General features: G+C 45.5%; 1 protein-coding gene across 5 annotated transcripts in view; it reads left to right on the plus strand.

Moving 5' to 3' along the window:
- USP54 (ubiquitin specific peptidase 54) overlaps window positions 1–12,024 on the plus strand; it is a 260,296-nt gene that overhangs the window by 169,015 nt on the left and 79,257 nt on the right. The gene's annotated exons all lie outside the window — the stretch shown is intronic.

Genomic DNA, 12,024 nt, shown 5'->3' on the forward strand with positions numbered 1-12,024 from the left:
TTTTGTAAGTCTACTATATATTAAATGTATGGGCAGTTCAGCATTCTACTAGGGGTGCCGAATATAATCGATGCATCGCGATTCAGCCATCCACAATTCTGCATCAATGCTATGACAGGCTAAATCAATTGGCGAATGACGTCATCCTGCACACCGTGCCCTCTTTTTCTGCCTCCCACCTAGCTGCTGACGTCATGCCCAGCTGCCTGGCATCACAGTATTGCAGGCTGCTGTGGTAGACCCAAGTGGCGTCTCCGACTCCCGGAATACTAGACACGCTTGTCCTCCGTCCTCCTCACACTCTCACAGACTATCATCGGGTACTTGGTAGGTACTAGGTAACTGCACTTTAAACAACATTAACCTCCCACGGGTCTCTTTATTTCTATAATAACTGTCCCTCCCTATTTCCTTAGAGTTATAAAAACCGAGTATTTAAATACATCTCGGTTCCCAAGAAACCCAGGGTTTTAAGACTCCTCTTGCTTCGTAGCAAACTCAGCGGATGTCTTGGTTTGCCCAATTTCTTGCATTACTATCATGCAGCCCAACTGGCACAAATCAATCTTTATCATGAAAAAGCTGAAATGCCTCTGTGGGTCAGTTTGGAAGCAATACACCTCTACCCTATCACAGTGACTAACTTGCTGTGGTTACCTACCTCAGCTTGTGGCCCCATAACCAACCCTATAACACAACATTCCCTCAAAATTAATGTCCCCACACTCACCACTTCTTTTTTTTCTTGGTCACCCATTCTTCTACCCAGCCTACACAGAACCAGTCTCATTTCAGGCCTGGTCCCAGGCTGGTCTGAGTCGTATATACGACCTGGTCACTGGCGACGCTCTAAAATCATTCCCAGTCCTACAAGCACAAGCTCAACTCCCACACAAGGAGTGTTTTAGGTTTCTTCAGATCGCACACTTTGCTTTAACAGTCATAAGGTCTTGCTCAGAGCTAGACAGCTTATCTATGTTTGAAGGCATATGCGACTCAGACCCACATGCCCCAGGTATCATATCTCACCTCTATATTCACCTTACACCCCCCCCCCCAGCTACTCTCCCCTCATATGCTATACAGTGGTCCAAAGACCTAGCAATAGATCTAAACGCAGAGGACTGGGCGAACATATGGGCTAACACAAAAATCTCATCCCAAAATGTTGTCGCACTAGATTCAAACTATAATGTTCTCATGCGGTGGTACTTAGTCCCGGTCAGGATTTCCAAATTCCTACCGAACTATCCCCCAGATTGCTTCCGAGGTTGTGGCGAGAGAGGCGCGCACATATATGGTGGTCGTGCCCGATCGTGCAACGCTTCTGGATGCCGATATTTCAAATGGCTTCTACTTTGCTTCGAGTGACTCTCGACCCTGTAGGGATGGGCTCCAGCGTTTTCTCACAGCCCGCGTGCAGAGCCCGTCAGGAAGTCGGCACTGCGCTAATCACAGGCAGTGAGACATTGTCCCGATGCGCAGCTGCAGAGGTCAGGAAATGTCTCCCTGCATGTGATTAGTGCAGTGCAGTGCCGACTTCCTGGCGGGCTCTGCATGTGGGCTGTGCGAACACACCGGAGCCCATCCCTAATCCCTTGCTCTCCTGAACTACACCTCACAGGACTACACTAGGGCACAACTTTGTCTCCTCCTACAACTCACCACAGCAGCCGAACAAACAATAGCTAGAGCTCAGAAGACCCCAAGTCTAAACATAACTGAAGTGAAAAATAGGGTCATCCAAGCCATTATACAGGGCAAAATTGAAGAAACACCTTAAAATCTGGCGCCCATGGATAGATCATTTTCTACCTCCTGATTTCGACAAGCACCTCCTGCGAACCACCTGACCACCTTTCCCCCAACTACATACTTCCTTTTTTTCTAGTCGTTCCTCTATTCGACACCCCTCCCTCCATCCTACTCCCCTCCTAACTCAATGTTCACCACTGGCAACGTAACCTACAAGTATATCTTGCTCAGATGGTACCTGGATCACCTCCCACAGAATAACACCCTCATCTTGCCCTCCTATGACAAAGGGCCCTTGCCCCTCTTGCTTCAACACTCTGTAACTCCTATTAGAATGTATACGCTAATATGACCCAACCATACTCGGTATCCCCTCATTCAGTATGTTTTTTTACAATATTGTTACACCAAGATATACTCTGTAAGTTGTATTTTTTCAATGTCATACTGAAACTGTCAGTACCTGTTCTCTGATTGTTGTCAATAAAATTTCTGAACAGAAAAATAAAATAGTTGATATACTTACCTGCTGTCTGTTTCCTGTAGTATCCCTGCAGTCTCTGACCCACTCTTGTAGTATATCTGCAGTCTCTGACCATCTCCTGTAGTATGTCTGCATTCTCTGATTATCTCTCCTGTAGTATGTCTGCATTCTCTGACCATCTCCTGTAGTAGGTCTGCATTCTCTGACCATCTCCTGTAGTAGATCTGCAGTCTCTGACCCTCTCTTGTATCATGCCTGCAGTCTCTGACCCTCTTTTGTATCATGTCTGCAGTCTCTGACCCTCTCTATTATTGTGTCTGCAGTCTCTGACCCTCTCTATTATCGTGTCGGCAGTCTCTGACCCTCTCTAGTATCGTGTCTGCAGTCTCTGACCCTCTCTAGTATCGTGTCTGCAGTCTCTGACCCTCTCTAGTATCGTGTCTGCAGTCTCTGACCCTCTCTAGTATCGTGTCTGCAGTCTCTGACCCTCTCTAGTATCGTGTCTGCAGTCTCTGACCCTCTCTAGTATCGTGTCTGCAGTCTCTGACCCTCTCTAGTATCGTGTCTGCAGTCTCTGACCCTCTCTAGTATCGTGTCTGCAGTCTCTGACCCTCTCTAGTATCGTGTCTGCAGTCTCTGACCCTCTCTAGTATCGTGTCTGCAGTCTCTGACCCTCTCTAGTATAGTGTCTGCAGTCTCTGACCCTCTCTAGTATAGTGTCTGCAGTCTCTGACCCTCTCTAGTATCGTGTCTGCAGTCTCTGACCCTCTCTAGTATTGTGTCTGCAGTCTCTGACCCTCTAGTATCGTGTCTTCAGTCTCTGACCCTCTCTAGTATCGTACCCTCTCTAGTATCGTGTCTGCAGTCTCTGATCCACTCTTGTATCATGTCTGCAGTCTCTTAACCTCTCTAGTATCGTGTCTGCAGTCTCTGACCCTCTGTTGTATCATGTCCGCAGCCTCTGACCCTCTGTTGTATCATGTCCGCAGCCTCTGACCCTCTGTTGTATCATGTCCGCAGTCTCTGACTCTCTTTTGTCAGGTCCGCAGTCTCTGACCCTCTTGTGTAAGGTCCGCAGTCTCTGACCCTCTCTTGTATCGTGTCTGCAGTCTCTGACCCTCTCTTGTATCGTGTCTGCAGTCTCTGACCCTCTCTTGTATCGTGTCTGCAGTCTCTGACCCTCTCTTGTATCGTGTCTACAGTCTCTGACCCTCTCTTGTATCGTGTCTGCAGTCTCTGACCCTCTCTTGTATCGTGTCTGCAGTCTCTGACCCTCTCTTGTATCGTGTCTGCAGTCTCTGACCCTCTCTTGTATCGTGTCTGCAGTCTCTGACCCTCTCTTGTATCGTGTCTGCAGTCTCTGACCCTCTCTGGTATCGTGTCTGCAGTCTCTGACCCTCTCTGGTATCGTGTCTGCAGTCTCTGACCCTCTCTGGTATCGTGTCTGCAGTCTCTGACCCTCTCTGGTATCGTGTCTGCAGTCTCTGACCCTCTCTGGTATCGTGTCTGCAGTCTCTGACCCTCTCTGGTATCGTGTCTGCAGTCTCTGACCCTCTCTGGTATCGTGTCTGCAGTCTCTGACCCTCTCTGGTATCGTGTCTGCAGTCTCTGACCCTCTCTGGTATCGTGTCTGCAGTCTATGACCCTCTCTGGTATCATGCCCTGGATCTCCTCTTTAAGTTGTCTGCTGTGTTCAGACTTTGCTAAATGCAGGGACTGTTGTGTTGTTTTTAATATCTTTTTTTAAGAACCGATAAAATAAGAAAATGCAGTTCTTCTGACTGCATACATTTTTTTTGATGAAAACCATGAGCAGTAATTGTGATGCATCACGGAAGAAAATCGTTGACATGATAATCGTAATCGAATTGTGAGACCAATGAAGATGTGCACCTTCAGATTCTAATGGTGTTTTATACGTTAAAGAAGCTACAGTATCTCATAAAAGTGAGTACACCCCTCACATTTTTGTAAATATTTTATCTTTTCATGTGACCACACCGAAGAAATTACACTTTGCTACAATGTATAGTAGTGAGTGTACAGCTTATATAACAGTGTACATTTTCTGTCCCCTCAAAATAAAGCAACACATAGCCAATTATGTCTAAACCACTGGCAGCAAAAGTGTGTACACCACAGTGAAAATATCCAAATTGGGCCCATTTAGCCATTTTCCCTCCCTCCATGTGACTCATTAGTGTTACAATGTCTCAGGTGGGAATGGGGAATAAGTGTGTTAAATTTGGTGTTGTCGCTCTCATTCTCTCATACTGTTCGCTGAAAGTTCAACATGGCACCTCATGGCAAAGAACTCTGAGGATCTGAAAAAAATAATTGTTGCTCTACATAAAGATGGCCTAGGGTATAAGAAATGGAAGAGTGGATGAGGACTTCAGTGGCAACCTGTGAAGCTCTGGTAAACTCTATACCCAAGAGGATTAAGGCAGTGCTGGAAAATAATGGTCGTCACACAAAATATTGGCACTTTTGGTCCAATTTGGACATTTTCACTTAGGGGTGTACTCCCTTTTGTCAGCGGTTTAGACATTAACCGCTTCCCGACCGCTGCACGATGATATATGTTGGCAGAATGGGTGGGCAAAACGGCGTATAGGTACGTCCCCGTTAAGAAGCGGCACTGCGGGTGCACGTGTGTTCACCATGACCGGGGGTCCTGCGGACTCTATGTCCACCGGGTACACGTGATCATGTCACGAAGAGGTAGAACGGGGAGATGCCTTTGTAAACTAAGCATTTTCCCATTCTGCCTAGGGTCGTGACAGAGATCACTGCTCTCTGTCATCGAGAGCAGTGATTGCTGTCCTGTACGTTGAAGTCCATCTCCCCCACAGTTAGAATCACTCCCTAGGACACACGTAACCCCTTCATCGTCCTCTAGTGGTTAACCTCTTCACTGCCAGTGTCAATTACACAGTAACCAGGGCATTTTTTTTTTATCACTGATCGCTGTATGATTGACAATGGTCCCAAAATAGTGTCAAAAGTGTCCGATGTGTCCTCCTATAATGTCGAAGTCGAGATAAAAATTGCAGATCGCCGCCATTACTAATAAAAAAGGAATAATGATAAAAAATGCCATAAAATTAGTCCCTATTTTGTAGACGCTATAAATTTTGCGCAAACCAATCAATATACGCTTATTGCGATTTTATTTTTATTTTTTTTATTCTTTATTTAAATTTTCGATAATAATTTTTAATACAAAACAGACCAATAGGAAAATAAGCAAAGGGTCCAGAGAACATCTGTACCATACATATTCCATATTATCTACCGTTTCTCCTTTTACCACCTCCCTCCTCCAATCATCCCCCTCCCCACTCTCCTGCCCACCTTCCATATCTTTGTGGACAGGTGAGTGGGGAGTAACTCCTCCCTCCTCCCCCCCCACGTCCCCATTACCTCGCTATAGTTCTTAGTTAGCGTGAATGTTTTCCAGTTCTCCCATTTCTTATGAGATCCTCTGCTTCCCCTCTCCTCCTCTACTCCATAACCTCTTAATTTGGGCACTTCTGTTTCCTTCCATTTTTTTGGGATTAAGGTCTTTGCCGCGTTTATCAAGGAACTTATAATTGAGTTTCTATACTCTTTGATTGGAGTCCATGGGTTTTCTGGTAACTGGATTTTAGTTATTACTTTAATATATCTTACTATTTCTCTCCAGATCTCTTTGATCCCAGGACAGTACCACCATATATGTGCCATATTCCTGTTTGTCCACACCCCTCCAGCATTTCCCAGATTGTCCCGTCCCTCTTGATATTTTGCCATTATATCTGGTGTCCTATACCATCTGACTAAGAATTTGTAATTTGTTTCTATCATCTTAATATTTTCCGAGGATCTATGTGCCATCTTCAATATTTTTTCTATATTCTGTTTCTCCCCCCGTGGTCCTATTTCTTCTTCCCATTTTTTTTATGAATGTTGGCACTTCTACTTCACATTCTCGTCTCAGTGCTTTATAAACCTGGGCAATCCCTGCCGTGGTGTCTTCCCCTCACATATCTGCTCGAAAACTGTCATCTCTTAGCGGTTGTGATAACCCTGAGACAAAATGCCTGAGCTGTAAGTACCGCCACTCATTTAAATCCATCCAATATTTTTCTTTCTTTAATGTTTCTAATGTTTTTATTTTCCCCTCTTTTATATTGTGTCGTAATTGTATATTTTCTTTTTTTACCCACTTCCCTCCTATAGTGCTTTTACCTGGTGGAAAAAAATCATTATCTTTTAAAGATATTAATGGGGAAATATATTTCCATTTATTGTTTGTGTACTCCCTCCCAAACTCTAAGCACATTTTTTGTGAGTAAAGGTATCTAGTTTTGTCCATTCCACCACCCGTGTTAGTACTGCTGGTTGATAGTACTTTTTAAAGTCTGCCACATTTAATCCTCCCTGATCTTTTTCCATTTGCAAAGTTTTTAGTAAAATTCTAGGTTTCTTATTTTTCCAGATGAGCTTAGTAATTAGAGACTTAATAATTCTAAAATACACTGGAGTGATGTAAATCGGGAGCATCTTGAATTTACACAATATTTTAGGTTGTATAATCATTTTTAGACCCCTTTCACACCAGGGCGTTTTGCAGGCGCTATAGCGTTAGAAATAGCGCCTGCAATCCGCCCTAAAAAAGCTGCACCATTGTTTGTAGTGTGAAAGCCCGAGGGCTTTCACAATACAGCGGTGCGCTGGCAGGACATCAGGGAAAAGTCCTGCCAGCAACTTCTTTGGAGCGGTGTGTTTACTGCTCCTCTGCCGCTGCTCCACATTGAAATCAATGGGGCAGCGCTGTAATACCGCCGGCAAAACGCTATTGTGTCTTATTGCCGGCTGTTTTAACCCTTTCTCGGCCCCTAGCGGGGGGTAAAAGCGTCCTGCTAGTGGCCGAAATGCGCCGCAAATCCGGCGATAAAATAACACTAAAAATAGCGGCGTTTTACTGCCCACGCTATGGGCAGTGTGGTGTGAAAGGGGTCTTAAGGCATTAATTCTTCTCATCCAGGACAAGTGTTTTGTTCTCTATTTCTCTATTTCTCTATTCATGAGGTCCATTTTATCCCTAAATATTTGATTTCCTTCTTCCATAGGAATGGAAATTCCCTCTGGATACTCAGTTCTTATTTTAAATTTATATTCATGTTTAGGATTTCTGACTTCTTTGGGTTAATTTTAAAGTTGGATAATTCCCCGTACTCAATAGCCTTTATCAAGTTTGGCATGGATATTCGTGGGTTAGACCCATAGGATAGAACATCATCCGCAAATGCGGCTGCCTTATGTGTTTCTTCCTCTATCTCCACCCCAACTATATCAGGATTTCCCCTTATTGTCTCCAAGAATGGTTCCAATGCCAATACGAACAGTAAGGGGGACAGCGGACACCCCTGTCTAGTGTCCCGTTGTTCATCCTAAAAGGGGAGGATAGTATTCTGTTAACTCTTACCGCTGCCATTTGACTACTATAGAGCACCTTTATCCAACTCAATCAAAATTTGGGGCCAAACCCCATTCCCTCCATAGTACCTATCATGAATCTCCAGTCGACTCGGTCGAAAGCCTTTACGGCATCGATTGATAAGAGCAGACTGGGGACCCTACTCTCCCGCATCCTCTGCAGCAGCAGTATTGACCTCACCCCATTAACTTTTCCTTCCCGCTCCCCAACACAAAACACACCTGGTCTGGGTGGACCAGGCTTGGCATCAGCTTTTTTATTCTAGCGGCTAGTACTTTCGCAAACAATTTTACATCTGTGTTGAGTAATGAAATGGGTCTATAATTTGAACATATTGTGTTCTCTTTTTCCTTATTCAATACCGTGGTGATTGTCGCAGTAGCAGTACCTAAACCATTGTAGTACGCACATAGTTTTGGAGCTAGTATATCCCCAAACTTTTTTAGATATTCTATTATATAACCATCAGGGCCAGGACTCTTCCCTCCCTTGGTATCTTTTATTACCCGGTTTATTTCTTGGACTGATATTGGATTCTCCAATTCCTGCACTAATTCCTCCGATATTTTAGAGACGTTTGCTTGAAGTATATATTCTTTAATTTTTTCCTTTCTGATCGCCTCTTGTTGTTCTGTCTCTCTCTTCTTTACTGAGTATAGCTGCTCATAGTATTCCCTAAAAACTTCTTCTATGTCCTTGGTTTTATATACTGGTTCTCCATTTTTATTTAATATTTTCTCAACATAATTGATGGATCTTTTTTTTCTCAATATCCTAGCTAAGGCCTTTCTGTTTTTGTTGCCACCATAGTATCTCTCTTTAGCAATTCTGTTATACATCTTCCTCCTTTCTTGTTCCATTAATTCCCCTAGTTCCTTTCCTTTGGTAACCAACTTGTGCAGTAAATCCGGGTCCTGACCCCTTTCCTTACTATTCTCTTTTTTATGGGTTTGCTCTAATCTATAAATTTCCTCCCTTAACCTCCTGCTTTTATTAATACTTTCTCTTTCTATTTGCCCCTAAGGAAATATATATCCCTTTTATGTAGGCCTTACGAGCTTCCCATATGGTATTCTCCATGTTCTCTCCACTTATATTAGTAGAGAAAAAAAACTCCAATTCCTTTTTAATTATTTCCTCTCCTTTCTCATCCAACAGTTCCTTATTGAGTTTCCAGGAAAATTGAGGTTTCTGCAACCCGGGGATTTTAATCTTCATACATATTGGGGCATGGTCTGACCATGTTTTAGTTCCTATATTTGTAGATATCACCTCGTCCAATACCCTATGCTCCACTAACCAATAGTCGATCCTAGTGTACGTCCCGCGTGCAGGGGAGTAGAACGAATAATCTCGTGTCCTCGGGTGCTGAGTTCTCCACGCATCCATAAGCGGAAATTGAAGCAGCCTACGTTTTATTGTTCTCATCTGCACGTTCCCTATCCCCTGCACTCGGGACGTACTATCTAATTCCGGGTTCATACAAAAATTCAAGTCTCCAGCTATAATCACTCTCCCGATCTTAAACTCCCACAGTCTCTCCAGTGTCTCTTTCAGAAAAACTGTTGGACCTCTATTGGGGCAATATATATTAGTGAAGGTATAATCTACACCCCATAATTTCCTCTTTAAGAGGAATCTTTCCTCCGAATCCCCTAACCTGTCTTCTACCTTTAAGACGTACCTCTCGTCCTATACCAATGGCCACCCCCTTTGAATTACTTGAAATTGAGTCTCCGTAAAACCACCCCGGGAACTTAGGGGAATATATTCTAACCTTACTTTCATAGGATAAGTGAGTTTCCTGCAAGAACACTGCTCTCTGTCATCGAGAGCAGTGATTGCTGTCCTGTGCGTTGAAGTCCATCTCCCCCACAGTTAGAATCACTCCCTAGGACACACTTAACCCCTTCATCGTCCCCTAGTGGTTAACCTCTTCACTGCCAGTGTCATTTACACAGTAATCAGGGCATTTTTTTTATCACTGATTGCTGTATATATGACAATGGTCCCAAAATAGTGTGAAGTGTCCTCTATAATGTTGAAGTCAAGATAAAAATTGCAGATCGCCGCCATTACTAATAAAAAAATAATAATGATAAAAATGCCATAAAATGAGACCCTATTTTGTAGACGCTATAAATTTTGCGCAATCAATATACGCTTATTGCGATTTTATTTTTGTTTAACCTAAATATGTAGAAGAATCTTTATCGGCCCAAACTGAGGAAGAAGTTTTTTTTTTTCTCTTTTATATTCAGCGACTGACACAGCTCCTCTCTTAGCCATTGGGTTGTTACGCCACTTTTAGGAGAGGACTAGGCATAACATGTTATGAAAAACACAGAACTTTTAGTTCTGCCCAAGGGGCGTTCCCTTAGGTAACAATACCCCAGCCTGCCATGCAGCCTCAGTTTTATTTTGCCTAGTGGAGAAGGACCTAGGAATCCTGCGGGCCCATTGGTCCATGTTTTTTCTGAAGAAGCTTTGCTTTTTGCACGAGACTATAGATCCTGTGATCTATTATCAACAGCCGACTGGGTGACAGCCTGGATACCCTTATCCTTGTAGTCTCCCCAGCCTGACCAGCGAGCGTGTGCAGACCAGAGCTGGTCGGTGAGCTTTAATGCTCTGGGGCACACATATGACCAGGCTGCTGATGTCTGCGTCACAGTGTGCCATGGCCAGCAGCCACCCCCTACTGATCGGAGTGGGTCTGTGATGGAATGTCTCCCAGCTCTGCAGGACTGGTAAGTACAGCTCTCCCTGCCTCGGTGGGGCTGAGCAGCTGGGTATTCCTTGAGATGTCGATTCGGGGATCCCTCACCTCCCTCTCTTCTCTCCCTGTCCCCATCTTCCCTCCCCCCTGTGGGGGATGCTGCATGGGGCTGCTGAGCGGTGAGTGTGTCATGTGCTGGGGCTCTCCGGGGGGGCTCTCACCTGGGGGGGGGGACTGCACTGGCTGGCTGTGCCCTGATGTGTGTGTTTCTCTCCCTGGGCGGTGCCTGGTGGCTGTCGATTGCTGCATCGCTGTTCACTGCCATTTCTTTTCACTGTCCCTCACGGTATTCAGTGTTTGGCGGCTATCTTAGGTGAGGGCAAGGAGCAGCATGCTCTCCTGTAGCTTGACGGCCATATTCCCTGTGGTTTTTGGCCTTTTTCTTGAAGCCTGAGCACATTTGTTGGTCAGTCTCAAGGAGCAGCATGCTTCCTGTAGCTCGGCGGCCATTTTCCCTGTGTTTATGTCCTTTTATACTGGATGCTCAGCGGCCATTTTCTTGGAGCCTGAACACGTTGTGGATTGGGTTCAGCGCCATAAGCAGCAGCTCTGGATGACACAGTGTGATCTCCTATGCACCTGGGAGCTGACAAGGGATACAGGCACTACTAGCTGGACAGCGGAGAACCAGTCAGGGTGGTGAGTACTGCGGGAAAGAGCCCCTCAGCCAGCAGCAGTTAGGAGGGTGGAACCCTCACTGTCCTAAGTCCCCATCAGGTGGCAGACAGGGTAGGGTCAGCATGGCTTCAGAAACTGGTGTTTCTTCCCCCGCAATCCAAGCAATTGCAACCGGATCGCCTGCAGATTGTGCAGTGCCTCTGGACGCTTTGTCGGCGGCCTGCAAAGGTGCAAAAAAGCAGCCCCTGCCCCCCCCCCCTCCTCTGGGGAGAGCTCTGACGCAGACTCGGGCCCTGCTGAGGCTGGTGACCCCTGTTCTGTCATATCAGATGACGCTGACCAGGACCGTTCAGACAGTGAGGATGAGTCCCCATTCCGGGTCCGTGCGCGACAAATCGCTTGTTGGAGCACTTATCACAGCTGTGCATGATACCCTGAAGATTCAGGAGCCAGCGGATCCTTCCTCTGATGTAGCGGTCCCTTTTGGGTCCCGTAAGACAGCCTGTTCACCTAAGGTGTTCCCATATATGACTTATTTTGATAAGTTAATTTACAAGGAATGGGGTCGACCGCAACAGACATTTTCGGTCCCCAAATATATGGCGGTGCGCTACCCCTTTTAGGGAGAGCCTTCTCAAAAAAACAAAGTAACCACGATCCCAGTAGAGAGGACTCCTGCATTTAAGTACCCCATGGACAAGAAGGCCGAGGCAGTGGCTCGTTCCTTTTTTACGGTTGTGGGGTCAACCATGCGACCAGTACATAGGCAAGTGCCCTCATTTTCCGCTCACAAACGGCTTTTTCGTCCGCCCGGAGCTTCAACCAAGCGTCCCCAGCCTGACAGGACGACTGTTGAAGGACCAAAGCGTCCCTCGAACCGCAAGCCTGCGAGCAAAAGTGCTA

This window comes from Lithobates pipiens, unplaced genomic scaffold (genome assembly GCF_037356315.1).
Source record: "Lithobates pipiens isolate NorthernLeopardFrog02 unplaced genomic scaffold, aLitPip1_a1.2 Scaffold_25, whole genome shotgun sequence".
In the NCBI taxonomy this organism is placed as follows: domain Eukaryota; kingdom Metazoa; phylum Chordata; class Amphibia; order Anura; family Ranidae; genus Lithobates; species Lithobates pipiens.